The following is a 15,854-nucleotide window of genomic DNA, read 5'->3' as shown; positions in this document are numbered from 1 at the left end:
CTTTCAAAAATCCTGTAAATATGAGATGCTTAAGTTGAGGTTCATATATGTATATCCTTGCATGTTTTATTAGTAAAAGAATAAAAAATAAAGCTTAATGAAATTAAAACACTGTACACTAATTATTCTGTATGTACAAGAAATTTATAAGAAAACACTATTTTTTGACAGTATTTTCACAACATTATAATGTATGTTAGGCAAGAAAAATAAAGAACAAACGTTACAAAGTTTGGGTACAGTTGAACATACGTGCTATGGAAATATTTCTGATAAATATCTCCAAATATAGTGATGGAAATTTGTTACCTACAGCTTCACTGTTTGGAGGGAGCATATATAATTGTAATAGTAATGCTTTTGCAGTATCATGTAATCTCATAAGTCATGTAAGGATGAAATAGGGACCAAGTTATGTCATGCATTCAGCTTACCGGGTATATTGACATTTGTGTGATTGTTTGAATAAAGAGTGGAAACACTTCTGTTTTTTGTATTTTTTTATTGATGCAAACTACAATAAAAAGTGAGAAACTGGACTGTGGTTGGGCTGGGATGTTCAGGGATTGTGGTGATGGTATCAGTTACAAAGCCCTCTGTTGGGCATACAACTTCATATTAACAGTCTGGATCTGATTGAATGGAATTCAACTCATTCAATATTAGTCCAATCAAAACAAAGCCAACTTCACAATATCTAGAATTGCCAAGCAAAGTACATCTACAGATTGCATCAAGTCCTTCCTGATCAAGCAGGTGACTACGGTGAGGGTTTAATCCCCTTTAACAGGAAGGAACCTCTGGCAGAACCAGACTCAGAAAGGGTGGCCATCGGCCTCAATGGCGTGGGGGCTGAGAAGGCAGAAAAAAGGAGAAAACAACACGAGAGCAGAACCTGCTTTGAAGGAAGAAAAGGTTGACAACAATCCTTTTATAAAGTTGGAGCAAAAGAGAACAGTGTCTAGCACAGGATAACCAAAAGGTTGTTTTATACGGTGGCCCTGAAGTGCAAATCACAACGATAGAAGAGAAAACACAGTAGCAAATCAAAAAACACAACTACATTAAGCTGTTGTGACTTTGCTTTTGCCGTTGTGTTTTTTAATTTGCAATTGTGCTCTCTCTTTTGTTGTGTTTTTTATAATTTGCCCTTGTGTTTTGTGTTTTGTCTTTTGTTGTTGTGATTTGCACTCCAGGGCTACTATAGGTTTAGGATCATCTGGGCCATCCCTAATTGTAAGCTTTATCATGAAGAATAATGTATTAAGAAAGTAGTTAATTTTTCTTGTAAAAATAAATATGTGCATGTGTTTGTTTTTTTCTTATTATCAATATTTTTTTTAACCACGTATGTAACCATTTTAGGATAGAAGTTTTCAAATTTGGCTATATGGGTCAAAGATATCCATAAAACCTACTGAGGTTCTTCTGACCAATTTTGGGTCAAAGGCGATGGAGACTGGAGACAGAAATGGAGCAAATCAAACAAGATGGTGATGGGCCCAGCCAATGCATTATATGTATATATTTAGCAGTACTGGTCCGGTGTCAGCTCTAAATTGTTTGATGGGATTCTAATGACTTTTGGCTTGTAGATGCTATTCAATAATTCAACTTCCTGTCTGAAAAAGGGTTAGGGTAATACACTGCATTGTGTTGCACCTAGAAATCAAGTGCAGGTTGATGTTCTTCAAGTTTGCACGCTACACATTGACAGAGAGTTCTGTGTGGAATCATTTTAAAGTGATAGACATCTCTAAATCTTGCAGAGCTAAAGGAGCAAAAAAAAAAAACAACCCATAACTGACATTTGGATTTATTTTATATTATTTAAAAACATTTTAAAAAATGTATCCTGATTTTCCCCCCATTTTACCACCCAGTGCTCCTACCTAAGTCAGTCCTGGGCATTGCTCACCTCTACCAACCCCGGGAGGGCCCTGCACTGAGCTCAATTCTCCTCTTTAACTTGAGGAGTGAGCAGGCCACTTCTTTTCACCAGACTGGCTTCTCCAGCAGGACGTAATGTGTGGAAGGATCACGTTATTCCGGCCAGATCCTCCCCATCTGGCACCCCGGCTGGCCAGAGGGGGCATGTACAGCCCAGGACTGCTGCATGTTTTTGTGAGGGTAGCTCACATTAGCTATCCAAGGGAACACGGGGAGAACATGCAAACTCCACACAGAAAAGTGTGTGCCTTTCTGTTGTTTCTTTGCCTTTGGTTGTTTCTTTGCTTTTCTGTTGTTTCTTTGCCTTTCTCTTCTCTTTTTGGTTTTCTGGAGGTCGGTAGCCAAAAAAGAAAGTTGGTAATATAGGATAGGCTTTTATAAGCAGTTTGCTTCAGCCTATGCCTTTTCAGTCATTGTTCAACACATGATTATTGGTTTTGTGGGAAATGTTAATGCTGTGCACAATGTTTTTTGGTGTTGTGTTGTTTTTGTGTTGTCATGACTGAATAAACTTAATTCATTCATTCAAAAGCCCTTGGACTCTGTGGACTCTTTCCGCTTTCTGGGAATTACCATCACCATGGACTTGAGTGGGAACTGAACTCCACGACTCTCCTGAAAAAGGCCCAGAAAAGGCTGTTCTTCCTCTGACAGCTGAGAAACTTCAGGCTGCCAAGAATCGTGATGAAAACTGGTCAGGCCGCTGTGATTCTGTGGAGATAGAAGACAGGAAAGTCAGGATACCGGCCCACCGCAAAATAACTTCAGCTCGCAAAACAACTTCAGCAGTAAAGTACAAAGGATTACATGAAAACATGCTCATATGATCATTAACATGGTTTTACCTCTAACACATTTTTATCTCACACAATATATTCAAGAGTGTTGAATGTATTCAGTTCTCGTTGTCATGCAATTATAGTCTCTCAAAGTTACCAGTTAAATCCAGATTATCAACAAGCATTGTTAACATGGGACTTGAGATAGTAGACCTGTTGATGTACTCCAGACATGGAGTTTTTTCCCTGTCTGGAACAAATTCCCAGAAAGCCTCAGATCAGCTTGAACACTCCGTGTATTAAATCCAGGTTGAAGACGCACCTATTTTCAGCTGCCTTTTAATGAAGCTCTAAATCTGCAGTTCCAAAACTTAATCCCATTTTAACTACTGATTTCATTTATTGTTCGTATTTCTTTCTTTTTGGTTTAAATTTCAAATCATGCTTTTTATTAATTTTTAATGTCTTTATAAAGCACTTTGAACCACCTTGTTGTTGCTTTAGAAATAAACTTGCCTTGCCTTGCCCTGCTATGCACATAAACTGGTCCGGTCTGCTCTTCATGAACAACTACGGTGAGGTAAATGACGTGTTCTTAACCCTTTGTTGTCCAATATTCAGTGGTGTAAAGTAACGAAGTACAAGTACTTCGTTATTGTACTAAAGTAAGATTTTTGAGAATTTGTACTTTTATTGATACTTTCATTTTTCTGAACTTTTACTTTTACTTCGTTACATTTTCAAGGAAAAAAATCGTACTTTTAATCCGCTACATTTAAAATTGGACACGTCGTTACTCGCTACAAATTAAAGCCATGAGAACAGCACAGCGGGGGCTGATTTATGGTTCCGCGTTACACCGGCGCAGAGCTACGGCGTAGGGTACGCGGCGACGCACACTACGGCGTAGGTGTGCGTCGATTTAACGCAGAACCATAAGGTGGACGGGAAGGAAGGGGGGCGAGTGAATTGCCCGTGATTGCCCGGCGGCGGGTCCGTGACGAGACACCTTTAATACCGTTAATATTATAGATCCATGCGAGACACCTGGGGCAGACGGGGAGACTCGGCCTCCCCGAGAAGGAGCCGCAGCTCCCGGGAGAGTTGCGCCGCAGAGGCGGGCCGCGTAGGCTCTGCGTTGGAACCATAAATCAGCCTTGAGCGGCAGCCGACGCTCAAGCCGACGAAATTAAAATGGGTTAATGGAAACAAACGCTAAAGGGGTCAGAATAATATCACCATTATTTAGAGTTGTAAGCAAATTCTTGGATTCTTCATTTCTTTGCAATCCTTTTGAAAATAATTTTGTACTTTGAATTTTGTACTTTGTACTTTTTACTTTTTACTTTTGTACTTAAGTACATTTTACACCATGTACTTTTGGTACTTTATTATATTTAATTTGAGGTACTTTTATACTTTTACTTAAGTAATTTTCTTAATGGGTACTTTTTACTTTTACTTAAGTAATTTTCAAGCAGAAAATTTGTACTTTTACTTAAGTACAATATTTTTGTACTTTTTCCACCTCTGCCAATATTGATTTACAAAATGGAGCATGGCGCCGTCATTAGCGATCTGATAGGGTTGTGCTGTAATATATATTTTTTTGTGCATTTCAGTTGTTGGCCAGGTCAAGGCCTGTTTCCTCATAGTTAAACAGAATCTACGTATAAGTATAGAAATAGTCTTCAATATCCCTCCCCTACTCCCACACAGCGGCGTGGACACAAACCTAAAGCAAAGACTCGCTGCTCGTGAGCTTTTAATGTCGACAACTATGTCTTTGTCATGGGAACACGGTTCTACTACTCTGACTGGAGATGGCGTTACTCTCCCCACCCGAATTCAGTGCAGAACTGGGATGATAACGTGATGACAGCAGCAGAACTGACAGCAGGATCTGCTCCTACTTCCTGCAATCCGCAATGGACAAACTGAAAGTTTCTGAGGTTTATCAATATCTGCACAGAGACAAAGTCGGTTTTGTCATGTCATACAAACATGATCGTTTTGTTTATTTGAAAGCAAATGTCGAGCCTGGCCAGTGTTTTAACAATGCGGGGCTTAAAGCTCGGGTGCTGTAACTGAAGCTGGAGAAGTCAGACCTGCGTCATGTTCGTGTTGCTGGACCTGGAGTTCGTGTTCCCATTCAGCTGCGATCTTATGGAAGGTAACAAGATTACTTGACATATATGTCTTTATTTTTGGTATCCGAACTACATCATAGTCTACTTGGCTTTTTTTTCTCTAGGTAGAAAATGCTGTGAGACGGGAAAACCGGGCTTGCCTGCACTGACTGACAGAAGAGCTGGGTCTAAAAGAAATGCTGGTCAGAAGATGAAGTGCAGGACTGTCTGAGAAAATTAGAATATTGTGATTTTCTCTAATGCAATTATAAAAACAAAAATGTCATACATTCTGGATTCATTACAAATCAACTGAAATATTGCAAGCCTTTTATTATTTTAATATTGCTGATCATGGTTTACAGCTTAAGAAAACTCAAATATCCCATCTCAAAAAATTAGAATATTCTGCGAATCTTAATCTTAAACTGTAAACCATAATCAGCAATATTAAAATAATAAAAGGCTTGCAATATTTCAGTTGATTTGTAATGAATCCAGAATGTATAACATTTTTTTTTTTTTTTTTTTTTTTTTTTTTTTTTTTAAATTGCATTACAGAAAATAAAGAACTTTATCACAATACACACACAACAGGAAGGATCTTTACCAGCCGTCACCAACAACATCTTCTACCACTCCAGAACCGGCACAGGAGGTGAAACTCTGTAGGACTCATGAAGAGTGGAGGAACAGCCCTGGGAATATTCTCCTGCAGCTCTGCCTCCCGCCATCACCCAACCAACTTTTCACACATACTCCCAAAAATTGATGATTTTGTTGAGGGAAGGTTACAGTTCTTCAGTAAATATCTCAGCATTTTAAAACCAAAATGAGCAGCCTTATTTAGGAACCAACAGATGTTTGTACTGTGAAAATAAAGTTTGATGAAACTTAATTTCATTTCATTATTGCACTGAACTACGATCATGAATGATAGGCCTTATCTTCTTTAGAGTGCTACAATGTCTTTTAACAGTTCATCATTCATAGTAAGCTCATACTGTACATTAATAATGGATGAATTTTGAGGAAACTAAACAAATGGCTTCAACAAGAAAATTCATGTTTAATCTTAACAGGAATAAAAAAGTAAAATATGGGGTAAGGGAACTGTCAATCGAATTTGTGCACATAAATCAAATGTGTGCATATTATTCTACAGTTATGCATAAATAAAAAATTTAAATATTTGTCAAATCATACATATAGTGTGTATTTTCTCTGTAATCCGTGTTCATAATCTTCTAATCACAGAGAAAATACACTACATATTATATGTATGATTTGACTTAAATGTTTACATTTCTATTTATTTATGCACAACTGTAGAATATCCACACATTTGATTTATGTGCACAAATTCAATTAACAGTTCCCTTACCTGATAGTAAAATACAAAAACATCCCACACAATGACATCACTATAAAAACTATTCAATATAATATTAAAAAATACAATGCACACAGTATTTGCTGTTTATCTTTATTTAATGAACAACATCACTTGTGTAGCAGGCTCGGCCTCAGGCAGGCTGACAGGTTTCAGGACCATCTAAAAAGGGGAAGAGAAAACATTTGTGTTTGTGTTGTACATTGTACTCACACACACACAATCATCACAACAGCCTGCCAAATTGCATTATATTTACGTTGCACTGCAAAAACTCAAAATCTTACCAGGAATATTTGTCTTATTTATAGTTAAAATGTCTCATTTTTAGTCAAAAAATCTCATTACACCTAAAACAAGAGTATTTACCAAAAAAATAACTTATTTGACAATTTTCACCTGTTTCAAGTACATTTTCACTTGAAATAAGTAGAAAAATCTGGCAGTGGGACAAGATTTATCTTCTCATTACAAGCAAAGAAATCTTGTTCCACTGGCAGATTTTTAGATTTTTATGTTAGTGTATGACAACTTTTTCATAATTAACAGTACTGTCAGCTTCACAGCTAAAGTTGCTGAACTTACCCTCAGATCCGTGTTTGTTTCTCCGGGGGAGGTGCGGATCCGCCGGGTGAGTTAACTCCTCTCTGGCTTGGGAGAGTGATTATAAACCAACCACAACTCAGGGAATGGATTATCCTTTGTTGGTTTTTTGTCAACAAAGTGGTGTGAACAAACAAAAATGTTGCGCGGTGGTTTTTTAGATGTAATGCCTTAAGCCCGGTCCTTGGCTTTCGAAAAAAAGTAAACAAAGCAGCGCATGGACGTGTCTCTTTGAAGCTGGTTTTGTGGTTGCAGCACTCTCTATCTGACCACTCATTCAGCTGCTTCCTCGAGTTTTTACATCCAACTGCCGAGACATGTCGTTCCCGAACCACTTTTTTTCTTTGAAATATCCATTTTGTCCCTCTTTGTCAGAGCAATGTTGCCACTCTAATCAATGGTAAACCGCCAAAACGGAAGTGGACTGCTTAGAGGGGAGTAGTTTAGGAAGTAGAGCGGAAACGGCTCGTAAATTTGTCTATAGCAAATATACATGAAGTTAACAATACAATTACAGAAAAAATAAAGACATGTACAAATACCTCGTTGGCTGCATGCACAAGAGGGAATTAAGAGTCCTTTGCACGTAGTGAGGTTGTGGAGCTTATCCTTGCAATTTGGGTGATCAGCTGCCTTTGTTACCACCATTAAACTATCATGACCGCGAGGTAACATGAAGTCCATCCATCCTCCTATTTGTTTGGAGCCGAAACCGGAAGTTAACAGCCGGGAGAGGTCGCAAACCTCGCGAGACTTGAAAACCCGCGAGACATGAAAACACATCACGGAAAATAGTCCCAAATAAACTAATCACGTTTTCTTCAAATTACAAATAAATACAGAAAACAATGAAAAAAAAAATAATAATAATAATGTTAATAAATTATATGCACCGTTACATACATTTCATGAATGCATTTACACTCCCACCAAATCACATAAAACTTACAGTAGCCTATGTGGGATTTCTGAGAAACCAAATAATCTCATCTCAAGGATATTTCTCAATAATGTAAAAGGTACTAAATAGATATCCTAGGTAGTGAATAGGCAAGTGCTAAACTAGGTCTAGTACTTTACTCTGCTTCTATCAAAGTAACTACTTTGTGTATCGGTCTTTCTAGATATACTGTACCAGTTGTAGCTTTCCCTTTACTATCATATGATGTGTGGCTAACTAGCAGCTTCAGCTTTCTGACCCTACCATCTAGCCCTGGGTAGACTTCAGTGACTCTTCCCAGCTTCCTTTCGTTCTTCTATGCTTGTGCCTTCATTGGTGCGTTGCTTCAGACCTTTGTATTCCTTGACAACACGCCGTAATCTTGCCACTGCTCTTACAGCTCTTGTCCAGTCAGAGAACTTCTTCAGGTTATCTAGTAAAGATCTTGCTTCCTTTGTCTCAGTCTTGAAAACAAGAGTCTTTCGGGGTTCAGGGTCATCTTCATTGACTTCTCCCACCTTGCATTCTCTCTGAATTGGACCTTTCTGCCAAAGAAATCTCGGACCAGTGTACCAGTTTGACGCCTTAAGTTGATCTGCAGTCAAACCTTGAGAGGCGTAATCTGCAGGATTATCCTCAGAAGCAACATAGGACCACTGTTCAGGTTTTGTACTTGACTTGATTCTTTCGATGCGGTTGGCGACATAAACTTGAAATCTCCGAGCATCATTATTTATGTAGCCAAGAACAACTTTGGAATCCGTCCAGAAGAACTCTTGTAGATCTTCAATTTCAAGCTCATTCCGGACCATGTCGCTGGTTCGAACTGCAACTACTGCAGCGGCGAGTTCGAGTCTTGGTATAGTTGTGACTTTCGTTGGAGTAACTCTTGCCTTTCCAATTACAAGACAGCAGTGGACTTCATCAGCTTTGTTGATGGAGTGCAGGTAGGTACATTCGCCATATCCTGAAATGCTTGCGTCTGCAAAATGATGAAGTTCACAGCCTTTGACATCGCCAAAATCTGGAGGTAAGTAGCTTCGGTTGATGTGTATCCCAGAGAGATTGGGCAAGTCTCTGAGCCATGACTCCCACTGAGGTCTTGGGGCTTCTGGTAGATTTTCATCCCAGTCGACTTTGTCTCTGCAAATCTGCTGGAGAATTTGCTTCCCCACAAGGACAAAGGGCGCCACAAACCCCAAGGGGTCATATATGGAGGCCACGGTGGAGAGCACACCTCTTCTCGTTAGTGGATGAGGCTTTACTTGGACTCTGAACTGGAAGGTGTCAGATGTGACGCACCACTCTACTCCAAGAGCTCTCTCCACATGTTGTACACCAAAGTCCATGTCTTGTTCCTTCACTGCAGCACATTCTTCTTCTGGGATGCTCTCCATGACAGTTTTGCTGTTTGAGACAAATTTGTGCAGTCTCAACTTCCCAGTGCTGCAAAGTTCTCTTGACTCTTTGACAAGTTGCATAGCTTTCTCTTTGTTTTCCACACTTGCCGGACCATCGTCCACATAGAAATCTCTTTGGATGAAGCGTCTGGTTTCTTCATTGAACTGACCCTTTCCATGTGCTGCCAAATGTTTGAGGCCGAAATTGGCACAGCCAGGAGACGATGCTGCCCCAAACAGGTGAACCTTCATTCTATAGACTGATGGTGCAGAATCCATGTGGCCATTCTCCCACCATAAGAAGTGGAGGTAATCTTGATCTTCTTTCTGCACTTCAAACTGGTGGAACATCCTTTCGATGTCACACATGACTGCAACGTGGCCTTTACGGAAGCGGCAGAGCACACCAACCAGTGCGTTGGTCAGATCGGGACCAGTGAGCAGATGGTCATTGAGGGATGTTTCTTTGAACCTGGCAGAACAGTCAAATACAATGCGTATCTTTCCTGGCTTCTTCGGGTGATACACCCCCTGATGAGGTATGTACCAGGCTGGGCTGTTGTCGATTTCGTCCTCAGGGACTCTCTCAGCATCACCACGGGAGATGATATCCTTGTAGTAGTCCTTGTAGTATTTAGCATCTTTTTTCAGTCTTCTTTCAAGAGAGTTCAGACGGTGTAGAGCGCTGACCTTGTTGTTAGGTAGCTCAGGTCGTTCCCCTTTGAACGGGAGTGGCATCTCATAGTGACCGTTCTCCTTTTGTTTGATGTTGTCCTTCAGCTTTGACAGGAACTTCAGGTCGTCTTGTGAGATGGGGTTATTTTCCTTGGCTCTTTCTGAGAAGTCAGACTCGAGGACCTTGATGATTTCCGTGGCAGTGACTTCTTTCACTTTGATCCGGCTTACATAGTGTACTTCTGTCCGAAGGTTGATAGAAGACTCAGGAGTGACCTGTCTCACTTCTACATGATGACTCGTACCAATGGCATCTCCATATTCTACACAAGGACTTCCACATCCCACGATGCTCCACCCTAGGTCAGTACGTTGTGCGTAAGGCTGGTTGGCTTTGCCAGATACAACGTCTCGTGGTAAAAGTGCTTGGGAGCAGTTGTATCCAATGAGCAGACCTACCTCGCAGTCTAGTAGGGGCGCGATCTTCTCCTGAAGGTGTTGCAGGTGAGGCCAGGCTTTAGCCTTTTAGCAGGTTGGTATGTGAGCTCGGTTGGCTGGAATGAACTCCCTTGTATAGGCTGGGGGTAGAGAGATCTTCTTTTTTGAGTGGAAGCCACATACTTGTAGTTCTTTCACTCTTTGTTGTTGACTGTGGTAGTTGCGGTCATCGTGGTGAGCTTGAGCTTGATCTGGTCCTTGTTAGCCTTTAACTTGTCGGCTACTTCACTTACAATGAACGTCGAGTCGCTTTGGGAGTCCAGCAGCGCATACACAAGAAATTCGTCTTCTGGAAACGTTGTAGATGAAAGCCAGACGGGAAGTATTGCTGACGTATGTTTGCCAGGATCACCAACTATTGCTCTGTGTGAAGTAGCTGCTGTACTTTCTTCAGGAGGCGACGATTCAGGCTCCTCTTGGCTTTGCTTCTCTTTAGCTTGAGCTGGTCTGTTGTCTCCTTTGGCTCTATCCAAGTGCAAGCAGGTGGGGTGCTGCTTGTGGCACACATCACACTCACTTCTGTTGCTGCATTTCTTCGAATGGTGTCCAGGCCTGAGACAACCGAAGCATAACTTATTATCTTTGACAAAGGTTGTTCTCTCTTGAAATTCTTCCTTCATGAACTTCCAAAATTTAAGCAAGGTGTGTCCATTCCTCTTGCAGAAGACACATGTGATGACCTCTTTGTCATCTGAGCGTGTGGCCAGGACCTTGGCTCCTACCATCTGGCTCCTACTGCCTCTTGCTTGCTCTGCGTCGCCTTGCCCTATTGACTGCAAAGAGGTGATAGGATGACAGGTGATCTTGACTTCTTTGTTAAGGAATGCAACGAACTGACTGAAATTAGGGAACTGGCCATTGTGTTCTTCAATTTCTGTCGACTTGCGATTCCATCTAGCCGTTAGCCAGTCTGGTAGCTTCACTAGAATCTTCCTGTTCTCATTGCTATCATTCAGGATTTCAGAGTCAGCCAACGATTTTCACTGTAACTCCCTCCAAGCACGGCAAACACAAGTGGTTTCTTGACTGATTTAATGAAGGCAATCTTCATTACTCTTCCATAACACCGTGAAACTAAAACAAACATATAGCAAATATACATGAAGTTAACAATACAATTACAGAAAAAATAAAGATATGTACAAATACCTCGTTGGCTGCATGCACAAGAGGGAATTAAGAGTCCTTTGCACGTGGTGAGGTTGTGGAGCTTATCCTTGCAATTTGGGTGACCAGCTGCCTTTGTTACCAGCATTAAACTATCATGACCGCGAGGTAACATGAAGTCCATCCATCCTCCTATTTGTTTGGAGCCAAAACCGGAAGTTAACAGTCGGGAGAGGTCCCAAACAACGCAAGACTTGAAAACCGGCGAGACTTGAAACCACTTGTGTTTGCCGTGCTTGGAGGGAGTTACAATCTGTCAGTTACGTGTATTGAATGACTGGATGACTAAACTAAAAGCGTAATTAGGCAAGCTTTTCTGTGTTATTTTGGGGGGGAGGGAAAACATCATGGATTGCAGATAAATTAGCAATTGAACTGTAATCTGGTGCAATGCATCTCTTGTGTAGCTACATGAGATTAATGTAAGCGATTTATCAATACTCCCTTACATTGGACAATGATAAATTATGGTTTTCAGTTATCCAGATCTATTGACATCTGTAGTACGATGCTGCAGATGTTTTATCAGTCTGTGGTGTCAAGTGTGTTGTTTTATGCTGCAGTCTGCTGGGGAGGCAGCATCAGACAAATACAATCTGATGTATTTAAAGTTATTCTATGCAGTCTTCCTAGAGCTAGCAAGCTTTGAAAGTGGCGCCTCCTCTAAGCCCCGCCCCCCCCTGCCCCCACCCACGAGCGCTCCGTCCAAAGCCTCGCCCCCACAAACATGAACGCGCATACGATTATTAAACATTTTGGACAGCACATTTACAGCAAAACTACCCCATGTCTCATTCACCTGTAAGCGAGGTCGGTTTTAGGGGGAGCAGGGGGGGCTGTGCCCACACAAACGTGCCCACCGGCGTCTCCATCCTGGAGAGCGCCGGAGCACGGCACAGCAGCGCTGCGGTGCGCAGCAGGCTCTAAAGCCACGGCTACGGCGTAGACGCCGTAGCCTGTTATTTTATTCTTTCTTTCTTTTCTGGTGTTATTTTTCTGGTGATGACTCTAAATGTTAAAATAGCAGTAAAACCACATTCATTGATGAAATGACATAAGGGATGGAAAGGGGGGGGTGGCAGTTTTACAGGGGGGATGATTTGGACCGTTTTTATTTCAGGGGGGGGTGATTTGGACCGTTTTTATTTCAGGGGGGAGGGTGCCATCACATCACCCCTCCACTCGAGTACTGCTCAGAGGAAACTCAGAACTTCTTCATAAATAACTCAAAAATCCCAGCGGCGAAAGCTCCGCGTCGATTTAACACGGTACCATAAATCAGGCTTCACAGCGCCCGGCTCGTGCTCGGCGCCGCGCGCGGCGCCTCGCCGACTCCGCGCTCATCTATTTAATACATTTATGAAGCCCATATATTTATAAAGCCTCACTTGGCCGAGCCCTAACGCTGAGGCCATGGTAGATTTAGGTTACACGCGGACACGCAGCACTGTTGACTTTTCCCTGCTGGCTCTGCTCACTTGCTAAAGTGTCCCCTCACAAACAGTGTCCAGCGGCGCAGCGTTCCGCCGCGCGGCGCGGCGCTCCCAACGTTGTGTACGCTCCTCACCGGTATTACGGTATATGAAAAATTCATATCATAAGAAAAATAAACACTGGTATTCGGTGGGGTAGGGGGGGGGGCTGCAGCAGCAGCCCGGCCCGACGCTCTGCTCCCCGCTCTCACACAGCGGGACCGAGCCGCTCTGGAAATAACTGCTGGGCTCCGTGGCCCCTCCGAGGGAGGGAGGTTACACTGGGACACTGTGAGCCCAGGAGTACCCGTGGGAATTGGACACGGGCGGCTGGAAGTTGGAAGCTGGAAGCGAGTGCGCACATGGGACAGGGCGGGGGGACGTGGTTTAAAATGAAGGCATCTGATTGGTTCTTTCCCTTCCTGGACCTGGACCAATCCATATCATTCGGGCCGAATGGGGGGGGGCTTAGAGGTGCCTCTTTCAAAATTTTTGCTAGCTCTAGGAAGTTGCATAGAATAACTTTAAATGATGAATGTGACAATAAGATCAAGTGTCTGTCTGTGAGAACAAGTAAAATAATTAAAAGACAATGTATGAAGGCTCTTACATCACAGAAAAATATGTTTGGCATTACTGAAGAACAATTTTATTTAACAGAGACTATATTCCAGCATTTGGACAGCAGATCAAATGTCTTACATTTCTTACAGTGGAACACAAGCTCATTTTACACACTTACAGAGAATATGAGCATATATTTTATTAGAATACTCTGAAAAGTGCCTGACGCCATTTCCTGCTAAGGGGCAGGACGGACCCTTAAACCTTTAATATTTAATCAGTGTGGTGTTTGACCCGCTCTGACTTCTCCCAAGGGGGACAATTTGAAAAAAAGAGGCGTATCTGGTGTAAAAGTTGGCTTTATTACAATATCCTCTAGCAATATCCTCTGACCACATCAACCAAACCTGTGGGAAACAAAAAGAAGAGTGAGAGTAAAAAGGTAAAAAGTAATCTAGCATCCGAGCATTCACTAAATTCATTATCTTAATGTCTATATATTCATCAATGGCAACAAAATAAAAGTGTCAATTAAAAATACACACCACTACAAAGTATTCATCTACATTGTGTGCACAATTTATTAGGCAAGTTGTATTTTTGAGGTTTAATTTTATTATTTAACAACTGCAGTGCTTTGTCAATCCGAAATGTTAATAATAATCAAGCTGAGGTCTGACAAGCTTTTTTTTTTTTTGTAGAACAGTGTTCATACCATGGTATGATAATGACTAGTTGTGATAGTGGAGCAGGAAAATAAATGATATTTCTATTTGCAGATCAAGGATGAGGGGAAGCAGGATACTCGTCTTTCCAAGGAGTCTCTGCGGAAACTGACATAATCTGTTTTTTTTTTTTTTTCCCCTCTGGTGGTCATTACTAGCAGTTTCTGATTACACTCAATGTGCTGTGTGTGAGTTCCCCCCTCTATGTTCTTAGGGTGTGCTGACAAACATTTAGGGGGGTTCAGCCCTCCAAGGGGGCCCTGACTCAGCCCCCCCGTAAAGTTTCTAGAACCGCTACTGCCAGGCGCTCCCTCCTCCATCTATGTGCCTAATCCCTTCACTTCACACAGGTCACACACACACACTGCAGCAACGAAGTAGCCCTTCATGACACACCCAGCCAGCCAGCCATCATGCTAGCTCGCAGTAAAGCAGGTCTAAATGGATGCAATGTATTTTGAGAAACAATATGGGCATAAGTGAAGAACATATTTTCAAACGGGGCTCTTGTTTTCTGAATGAAATTAAGCCCTTCAGAATCGCAAGTGGCTGCTTTACACAGCCTGTCTGATGTGATGATGACGATATGCTATAGCTTGGCACGCCTTTCTTCCTTCCTTCCTTCCTTCCTTCCTTCCTTCCTTCCTTCCTTCCTTCCTTCCTTCCTTCCTTCCTTCCTTCCTTCCTTCCTTCCTTCCTTCCTTCCTTCCTTCCTTCCTTCCTTCCTTCCTTCCTTCCTTCCTTCCTTCCTTCCTTCCTTCCTTCCACCCAGCATGTAACCCTTTTTCCACATGAGAATCGATAAGGGAATCGATAAAGAACCGAGTCGTTAAGCAGAATCGAAAAGGGAATTGGAATCGTAAAAATCTTATCAATTCATCCCCAATGGAAGGCCATGCAGACGCTGAACTTTACAGATGGATTATACTGCCATCTTTTGGCTGGTTGGGGACACTTTTACTTTTTAAATACCCACGTCTTGAAGATCATTCCAAAATGCTCCATCCCTTTTTACATTTGACAATTAAAACATGTGGCACCCAGTCTGGTTTGTCCTCCTTTTCCATCACCTACACTCCTATACGGTAAATGACCAACCTATAATATGCTGTCCAGCAGTTTGTCAGGGATTTCCACTGATGAGATCAATCTGCTTCCAGGCACCTTAGCCTTGGGTCTCTTTCTCAATTCTTACTTTCCTCTTTCACTGCTTGACTACAGGGAAAAGTTTCATCAATAAAAACTACTCCCCGACATCAGCTCTAGACTGACATCAGACTAATCTGCCTTGACACTTTCAGGCCTTTACTCCAAGAGACGTTTGTCAGATTTTAAACCTGTATTTCTTTTCTTCTTTGTTTTCAGACAAAAAATTTTCACCACAAATTTCCATAATCCTGGCACAAGGAATCCACAAATCATTACAAAAGCTCAAAAACACCCTAAATGGGCATATTCATACTTAAAATCACTGATCCAGACTGATAACATAAAGTCGTATGTCCACCAGAGGGCTTTGTAACTGATACCATCACTGAACATCTACCAACCAGCCCAGT

The sequence above is a fragment of the Cololabis saira genome, chromosome 17 (genome assembly GCF_033807715.1).
Source record: "Cololabis saira isolate AMF1-May2022 chromosome 17, fColSai1.1, whole genome shotgun sequence".
NCBI lineage: Eukaryota > Metazoa > Chordata > Actinopteri > Beloniformes > Belonidae > Cololabis > Cololabis saira.
Note: the sequence above shows the minus strand (reverse complement) of the source record.